The following is a 9,607-nucleotide window of genomic DNA, read 5'->3' as shown; positions in this document are numbered from 1 at the left end:
CATCAATGCCTCTGCCCAGAACATAGGAGCCCCCTGGATTCAAGATATCATATCAATTTTCAACTACTGGGAAAGAATTGGGGTGCGGCAGGAAGAAATGGAATTCTCAATAAAAGTATAAACAGGTCTTCCCCACTGCTGCATAGAATCTGAGCTGGGTGGAATTGAAGTTCGGTTTCGATCAAGAAACCCCTGCCCGCTTACCTTAAAAAAACGACTAATGATCAACCGATCACAGAGGTCCTTTTCCAGCAACTTCAAATCAGAAAGCCCCGACTCCCATAAAGAATGCTTGCAGATCTTTCTTTTTATTACGATGACGATATGGACCTCATTACTGTCTCATTTTCTTATATTTATATAAGTTCTTTTTTTTTGGATTCGACATAACAAGAACAGAATCACGCTCTGTAGGATTTGAACCTACGACATTGGGTTTTGGAGACACACGTTCTACCGAACTGAACTAAGAGCGCTTTCCGGGAGATAAAGCAGTAAAGAAAAGGATGATTTTTGTACCTCATGCATATAGAAAAATGAAACTCTGAATTTTGTCCAATTTGAATCGATCTCAATTGATCCCTCGTTACTGCCCATAGGAGAAGTAATAGGTAGGGATGACAGGATTTGAACCCCTATCTTGTTTTCCACATCATAATTTATTCCTCCATCTATATACAACTTTCTTGTCATTTCTTCCTTTTGGTTTCATATAATAAATGATATACATCTGAACCCAACCTAACGTATAAAGAATGAATATTTATCGGTAATGCTCAGGAAGAAAGAAGGGGTCATCTTTTTGATTTTTATTCCACCCTCATGTACCCTTCTTTGCTTTTTTTCTAAAGCCTGTTCAACCTCATATCACCTAGAACAAGTCATGGACTTCTTCAATGAAAGAAAGTCTCATGGAAACGTTTTCAACGAAATAAGAACCATACATAATAGATTTCTTGATCTTTTTATTTAGGAAAACGGATTTTTTCGCAGTTTTATCTTTTATCCTAAAGATATGCAGAACGAGTGTATTATGAAATGTTTGTTGTCTAGCTTTGCATACATCGCTACTTAATCGTTTAGTGGTTATCGATGAAATTACTTCACCATAGAGAAAATATTATGGAAGTTTATAAATCTTATGAATGAAGCCCCACTATATTGATATATAGAGCAATAATTAGGTCCTTTCAATAGACTTTCCGTAGCTATAATTCAATATACTTTCCGTAGCTCAGTACTGCTGATCGTTGACGCCCGCAATTGTACTTACGGCTGTACTTGTGAAAAGAGATAGAGCCGTCTCGCTATGACTCAAAGATGGTCAAAAAGCTAATAGATGGGCCACAAAAGGTAGAGGAGAGGGGGGTAAGAAGAGTAGACTTACTACTGGATACAAGATAGGGTATACAGCTAAAAGGGTGAGATAGAGGAATGAAATGAGCCAGTGAAATGGTCCACGACCACAAGTATTGAGCTATAACCATAAAACTTGGGGAGTGCCTCAATAAAATCCATTGAAATAGAAGACCCAGGTTGTAATGGAACAGACAAAGGTTGAAGAAGACTAGCAGGAAGGGTGTGCTCACTCTTGTTGAGTTGACACACATTACAGTGAAGAACAAACTTGGAGGGAGAAAAATAAACCAGAAGGGACCCATTGTTTCTGTGCAAGTCGAACAATGATGGAAAAGCATCCAGTATGTAGCCGACATATGCCAACAACCCAAATGCACATATGCTAGTTAAGTTGAAACTCCTAAATTAAAGCGCAAGCAACAAAACTACTTTTTGGAAGGCGCGGAGCGTTGAAGAAGAGCATAGCTCGATTAACACAACTAGGGGCAATATGGTTCATTTTCCTAGAACACCACAACAAATGTCCCTACTAGCTGTTGCCAGTGAAGTTGAAACCATGCCTACCCCTCAACAAGCCTCTAGCTCTTATCCTAGGCCTGAACCACCCGAACCTCCAATTACCATACCATTGGTACTGAATACGACCACCACTCACACCTATTCCAGACCTTTAAACCCCTGACCACCTAGAACTCTAGTAGCAAAGCAACTAAAAGACCCAATCACAAAAATAACCCTCTCTATACCCCTCAAAACCTTGGCACGAACACTTGTTTCCAGCCACCTATGGCCTTCCTCACAGCTCAAAACATGATAATATTAGACCTAATCCTGCACCTCCACCACCACAACCAAGACCCAATTCAATACCAAATATCCAATTTTCCCAACCAATACATTTGCCCTATGCTGGAAATTCCATGAAACCAGAAGTGCCAATATATACTTACATTAACCAACTGCTTCCAACTCAACAACATGACCCGTACCAATACCTGCAAGAACAAAGGCCGCAAAATCAATATCAATATGGGCAGCAGATACATCAACCTCCTAGAGTTTATTTTCCAATATTTGAAGGGGCCAGGTCTTGGATACAAAAGTGTGAACATTATTTTCCGGTGTACCAAGTTACGGATTGGTACAAGGTAGAACTTTCGGCTATGCACCTTAGGGGGAGAGCTGAAAGCTGGTACAACAGTTTCTTAGTGAATAGGGGACAAGTATCTTGGCAAGAGTGAATTCAAGAGATTGTAGAGAGGTTTGAGGTAAGAAATGTGGTTGGTGTAGTTGATGAGTTTAATCACTTGAGGCAAAGAGGAAGCCTAGAAGAGTACAACTCACACACAATTGGCAGAATTGAGGGCTGCCATGTTGAGGTGCAATCCCTATTACGATGAAAACCTTTTTCGACAAAGTTTTCTTGGGGGTAAGGGTATTGTAAATAGAGATAGATGTTTCGTCCGGCTCTAAGAAACAATTCAGCAACCCCGCTCTTCCCTTTGCCTCTTCCACATCTATTTTGGAAACTTGATTTGGTTGAGTTTGAAGCAAGGATCTAATCAGATAACGCTTTGTTCTCCAATGAATGGAGGTGGAATAATTTACTGAGATAGAGAAAGCTACATCTCGACTTTATTTAAATGAAAGAAAAAGGTTAGTCCTGCTCCTAGACTTCCAATTCCATGTAGTAGTAACGGAAAGGAACAGGTTTAGGAGAACTTTTTTTATGTCTTTCTTATAGCGATCGCTGAAAGTCAGTCAATGCCCTGGCTTCAATGAATGAAGACCGATGGGCTACGAAGTGGAGATGATGTCGTCGTGTCATTGCTCGTGATGTCTTCACCAGGATTTGACTTACCAATGTGAAAGGTACCGTGCCAGTGGTTCTATCATTTAGATAGAGAGTGATCTTTCCTTCTTGTCGAAGAAAGATATGACGTTGGGAAGGGAAAGGGAGTAGAAACGTTTTCGTAGCCTTGGGGCGAAGGGCTGGGAGTTCCGTGATCCAGTTCTTTGAGCATAGATAGGTTGAGGATGGAACTCATATAGCAATCGATGTGGAAAAAGGCAACAGCCGAGAATACAAAGCAGAAAAAGCGAGTGAGATCTTGACTTTCTATTATCATACAACATAGAAGTATTTAATCAAATCAGAAAGAGCCCTGGGATTTGACCAAAACGGCATAATTGAAAGCTCTCGTCTCAGTCGCTCGCCTAAGAAAAGGTACCGGGTTGCTCCGTGATGACGAATAAGCAACCCAGCCCAATCCTTGCTTTCATAGAAAAAGGTGAATTTACTCAAATATCCGTTCAATGACTCAGTATTTAGTAATCAAATCATGCGTTTGTTAGATCATTTAGTGAGAAATAAAACGAGAATAAAGAGAGAGTCCTCACCTCAATATCAACAACAATGACCTGGCAAGTGAAGTAAAGTAAAAGCAAAGTAGAGCCCGGTTGATGTCAAACGTTTTCAAATCTTACCCACCATATCCATTCATGCATGTTACTAGATGAAATGTAAAAAAATAAAGCAATGATGGTTTTTATCGGAGCCACTTTACAACCGGTTTAGCAACTTCCTCATGCCCCTACGAAGGAAATATTTGGAGTTTGACAACTGGTTGACGCCGGTTGATACTCGAATGAATATATCGCCGGTAGATACTTGCTTTTCTAATGAGGTAGACACTTTTGCATGTTAAGGTTTCCACTTCAAACCATCCATATTTACACTTCAATTTCTCGTTGTTGACACGGTTTACACTTGACTTCATTCAAACTGACACTTATGTATCTATCTAGGCGGGCGGGCACTTAACCAAACTCAGGTTGACACAAACTATACAAAAGTCTTAATTAAGGTGTTTTTTTCCGATCAACCCGAAACTCCGAACAGAACCGACCCTGACTAGACCTTTTCCCAAGCAACTCCGAATACTGGAAAATCTGAATGAAATTCGATAAGAAAAATCAGAGCATGTTTCTAAATTTGTGATAACTACTTATTTATGAGTGAGAAATGCTTCATGCGAGCACCCTTGGCGGCCTGCTTTTGAGACAGGGAGGCCATGCTCGTATCTATGCTTTTCATCATTGGTCTGGTCTACTCGTACCCCACCCCACAAGGTACATCTTCGACTACCGTGCTTCTTATCTTGACGCTATACATTCAGTTCAGTCAGTCCCAGACTTATCCTTCAGAAAAAGGTAATCCACCCATATTGGACTGTTCTTCACCTGGACTCGCGGATCCAATACCGAATTCTCTTCGCATACCGGCCTGCTAATTCTGGGATTAGCTGTTCTCAATGACTGGTGGATGCCTCTTTTCTACCTTAGAAATCCTTTTTATGTACCTTCTCCCTCTCTACACCTTTTTTCCGTCTCGCCGCCCAGAAAGACCTATAGAAGAAGGAAGAATTCAATCCGTATACTCCAAGCGCCGTAACTATCGCACTTTCCAAGCAACCCTCCAATGAAGAAAGTGCAATTGAAACAATCAAGAACGGAAAAATAATTAGACTCCCTCGTTAATTGTTTGGATTGGAATTAGGCTCCTCTACTCTAGTCGTCCTCTTCTATTTCGGGCAGTAGCTCAGCCCATTCCGGGCCTTCCTTTACTGAATCTATTAGTAGTTGCACTTTTCAACATATGCCTTTATTTAGGCATTGGTTGTAGGCATCCCCTTCTCTTCAAGGAATTTCTGCGCCCGGTTCCTGATCAAGTGTTGGAAAAACCGGAATATGATGCTTTCTACTTCAGCAGTAGGGTTGGCCTGAAGCCAGCCCATAGAATAGAAACGGGCGTGTTCTACACAGGAGTTCTTGTAGAACATGTTCCAATCAAACCTCTTTCCCTTCATCTCTGGTTTTCAATACGAACAAGTGTCATCCTCTTCTCTCATCGTTTGGATGGAATACCCACGTGGAGCTGACCTTCACTTTTCAGAGACAGGGGCAAGCCGATAATTTGTAGCCTCCCTGGTTATTTTCTGGAAATTTCAGTAGAAGTGAAGCCCTGTAGGAGCTCCCTAAGGACTCTAGCTAAGACATTTTTGAGACCCTGGGTGACTCGCGTGGACTTATCCCCTCTCGGTAAGCCGAAGACCATATCGTCTGCGTAGCGTGCGTAATAGAAGACTACGGCCCCATCCTCTCGGACCATTACCCTTTCAAGCTTGGCATCCAATATATGGAGATAGCAGTGAATGAGGACAGGTTCAATCGTGCTTCCGAGCGGTATTCCTCGCTTCTGGCACGTGTAACTCTTACCTTTTCTATCTACGTGTGGTTTTCATGAAAACCTATTTTATCAACCTATGGACTCCTTTCAATGACAGAGTCTTTGGAGCAAATTGGTTCAGGATTCTAAGGTTAGAAAAGAGTTACCACTCAAGGGAGGAACAAGATATGTGGAAGGCTATCCTGGTGGCTCAAGACTGACCGGTATACCTGGACCAGTCTATATTGAGCCATATTCATCAATTCGTCAGGCAATTTGGCCTCACACAATGTATCTCTGTTCCACCAGACGCTTAATCAACCCTGGAACACAAGAGAACCCTTCTTATCGAAGAGAATTGCGTATTAAACAAATGAGAGAAATAGCCCTAAATATGTGCATCGAGTAAGTCATTACCTTCTATTCGATCTCCAGTATCTCTCATCAAGTACTTGATCAGATTCCTCTTTTTTCTTGCAATTGCAAAGTGGTGGAAAAAAATTGTATTTCGGTCACCATGTCGTAGCCAATTGGCTCTGCCCTGCTGGAGCCATGCTACTTCTTCTTGTTCAAACAGGTTCTCGAGCAGCAGTCAAATTGACTTCCCCTGCTTGAGCGTAATGCCCGCCCCTGGTGTGGGGGAAATAGCCTTGTTTTCTATTCCTTTTCAAGTTGCTGATGCGAGCTACCGAACAAACAAGATTAGTACAAAAAGCCACAACTAGCACTAGCTTTCGAGATTGCTTCTTTCTACCTTTCTCACGCCGCTAATTGCTCCTTCTCCAAAATATCACTACGGACAAGATGAGCTAATAGAAAAAGTTAGGGCAACAGATGATAGCGACTCGCCAGACTCGAACTGGCATAGGCGGATCGGATCAAACGAAATTAGCCTTTCTTCCATCAACAGGAATCGCTTTGATTTTGCAGTTCAAGAGGATGGTGGGGGCAACCTCTCTACATCTGTGGGCCGGTAGGCCAGCCAACTAACTCTTCAAATGAAGAACTGATTACACCACATCTATGAACCTATCATTCCCCGCCCTTGCCCATTATTTCTTTTTGTATCACACTAGGACTTTGCCTCTTTTTTTGAGGAAAAATATGGAAGTAGAATCTCCTCTCTTTTAGAGGCGTCTTCCAAATCCAATTTAAGATCAATGAGGTCTTTCAGAGAGCCGCTGCTCTTTCCATTAAATTCTAGGATCTCTTCGATCCTATGCGCAAAAGCAAGGTGTGAGCCCGCGACCCCTTGATCTCTCTCAGAGTCAATCAGCCCAAACCGGGTTATGAGCTCAACGAAAAAAAAAGTATTTTTAGAAATTGCCTACAAAACTGCCTTGCGAGCGTTAGCGTCAGCGTCAGCGCCATCTCCCGATGGATATTTTTTGCGCATCTCCAATAGTGCCTTGGCCCTATTTTCTTCTTCGTCTATTGGGGAAGAAGAAGAGGTGGAGTAGCAGGCGGATCTCATCCCTCCCGCGGACTTCCCCGTACTCAAAGTGACTCTGAGAGATTGTGCTTCTCTACTAATCGCATTCTGTTCAAGAATCACTGTTTTCATGATTGAATGACGAAATAGATATACGAACTATATAGGATCATTCGCTTGGATGGGATAAGTGATTCTTTTATAGGATTCCCATGGGATCGTAGAATCAACTAAGGATGGAATAGGTATTTGTGATCGATCAGCTTCCAGTATGACCGAAGACTTTCTATCTGCATTCAGAATAACCACACAATCAGGTTGTTGGTTCAACCCAAAATTGATCTTCTTCTTTCTTGAATGGAATTTTTTTATTTGCAAAAGAATTGGTCAAAAACGCCCCGATCTTCCATTGAGAATCATCGAAACAATGAGAATTCACATTTCTTAAATAGCTTCTTAAGTAGCTCGCCATTTCTTTCGTTATCTCATAAATAAATAAATGATTGGTCTTTAAAAAGAAGGAACGGCCTTTTTGACGACTGGGAGATCCTATAAAATGAAGAGCGTTTCGTAAACAAATCAGTGTCTTGTCTGAATCGAGAATAGCAATTCCATTTCTTGAACCACGGATATAGACTTTGAAATGGTGATCAGCTACCTGACGGCCGAGATGTGCATTCATACAAAGTAATTTAGTACAGACTATCGAAAGCATTGTCATTTTGTGATTTGAGTTCCGGAGATACAGGTGGTAAGTTATGGGTAATGCGGGGGAACTTTAAGACGAGATAGAATACCTAATATGGGAGTGGTTTAAGTGAGAGAATAGCTCCCTTACCAAACCAACTGAGCTATTTGCCATGTTTTTAACAAATGACCTAACTTTGATGTGATGTGCCCGGCTAGCCCGGATCATTCTTAGAGCAGTCGAGGTTACCGGAATTACGGCCTTCCATACAAGAACTGGCACTATTGTAACTCGCTATGGGCCTCCTGCCTTCTCGAAAGAAACTGGCTTTTGAAGAAATTACTCTATTTTACGCATTTAGTTGAAGCGGATTCAAAGAGCTCTATCGAGCAAAGAAGGAGTATACTATACTGTAGCTGGATAAGCTAGATACCAAAACTTTGATAAAGATTGAGGCAACCCATTTGAGGAAGAACCGGACGGACCCCTGTGGAGATGGCATAAACAATCCTTTGATGAACTTTCTGGTTAACATAGAATCTATGATTTTTTTCTTCTAATTACTACTACTACCATTATTCAATCTGGTATCCAAGAATTTATTAAGCTCATCCCGCAAGCACATGTACACATCTTGGATTTTACCGTCTTAAGATGGAAGAAGATTCGTTCTCCTTCCCATTTCTAAGTTAAGCAAGAGATAACTCATAATTTGATATGCACTCGCACTCGCATCTTGGGTCACTGGAACCTGATGATAATTACTCACTCCTTCATCCTGAGAAAGGATCTTGGCTATGAAAAAAAATGGATCACTAGCTTGCGCAGCAAATTGAATGAAACTTTCGTCCGAAGTAAACATTTCAGTCTGGTGTTCGTTATACCATTTAAGGGCATCATCTAAGTTCGAGAACTTTGGATACTTAAAGGCTGCAGCACATGCTAAGTGTTGACTGAGATTCTTTTTTTCCGACAGGTGGTTTTGTGCTTGAGGTTGAGGATGATCGGCAGAAAAGAGTAATAAACTTTTTGACAAATCACGCTCATGAAAATGCAATACACCTGAACGGTAGATTCTACCATGGAAGTCCATGAATGCTGGCAAATAGAATTGATAACCTTCGTATGCTGACGCAAGTCTTATTACAAAATCTTCATAACTAGCCTGCTGCACCTGTTTTAATAATTTATTTAACAGTATGTTATAGCTACAAGCATTCTTAATACCTTTGACGTTATTGAAGTAGCACTCCCTCAATATGTCTGAGGCTTCTGTCGGATTCACGCGGGCTAGAGCATTTGGTAAAAGAAGCCCACACTCAACTAAACATTGACGATTCTTTTCCAGAAATCTCAAGAGCCTTTTGTTTATTTCAAACGCTTGAGACTGAAGCCCATTCAAAATATCACACATCTGCTTGTATTCTTTTTTATGTAACTTTATATAGAAGTGGTTTAAGTCATGGGAAGTTAATAGCCGAAAGTGATTCTAGATATGCCCCGTGGGTTTGCATAAGTAACCTCCTATCAGATCCGATAATGTATCAGGATCAGACCCCCTCTCTGCTGGTTGCCAATCCAAGGGTTTGCAAAGCATCGGAAGATTGAGTTTGATAGGGAGCAGATTTATGTTCAAATTGCACATAACATAACTAGAATTCTCTATATACCCTTGACCTTTCTTAAGAACCAGCACTGGATCTTCTTTTGTTACTCCCCTATCTGTTGATATATGTAGAACATTTCTTTCAATCATGAATTGGAGCAAGTATTTCCCGATATCATAGTGACACTGAATCTTTTTCTTTTTCTCTTTTTTGCTAGCACCTTTGGGCTGAACAACATCCTTAACTGATTCTACCTTACTAGTGAGTACTGCTTCCACCTTACCACTACCTGG

The 9,607-nt window shown here is 41.1% G+C and overlaps 1 non-coding gene and 1 pseudogene across 1 annotated transcript; both read right to left on the bottom strand.

Moving 5' to 3' along the window:
• Positions 1-402: 402 nt before the first annotated feature.
• On the bottom strand, positions 403-476 carry TRNAW-CCA. Its single transcript has one exon. It is a non-coding gene; the product is annotated as a tRNA-Trp (tRNA).
• A 6,138-nt stretch (positions 477-6,614) lies between these two features.
• Positions 6,615-8,214, bottom strand: LOC125524062 (annotated as a pseudogene).
• Between the last annotated feature and the right edge of the window lie 1,393 nt (positions 8,215-9,607).

Source organism: Triticum urartu, chromosome 7, assembly GCF_003073215.2.
Source record: "Triticum urartu cultivar G1812 chromosome 7, Tu2.1, whole genome shotgun sequence".
In the NCBI taxonomy this organism is placed as follows: domain Eukaryota; kingdom Viridiplantae; phylum Streptophyta; class Magnoliopsida; order Poales; family Poaceae; genus Triticum; species Triticum urartu.
This window is presented reverse-complemented; position numbering and strand designations above follow the sequence as displayed.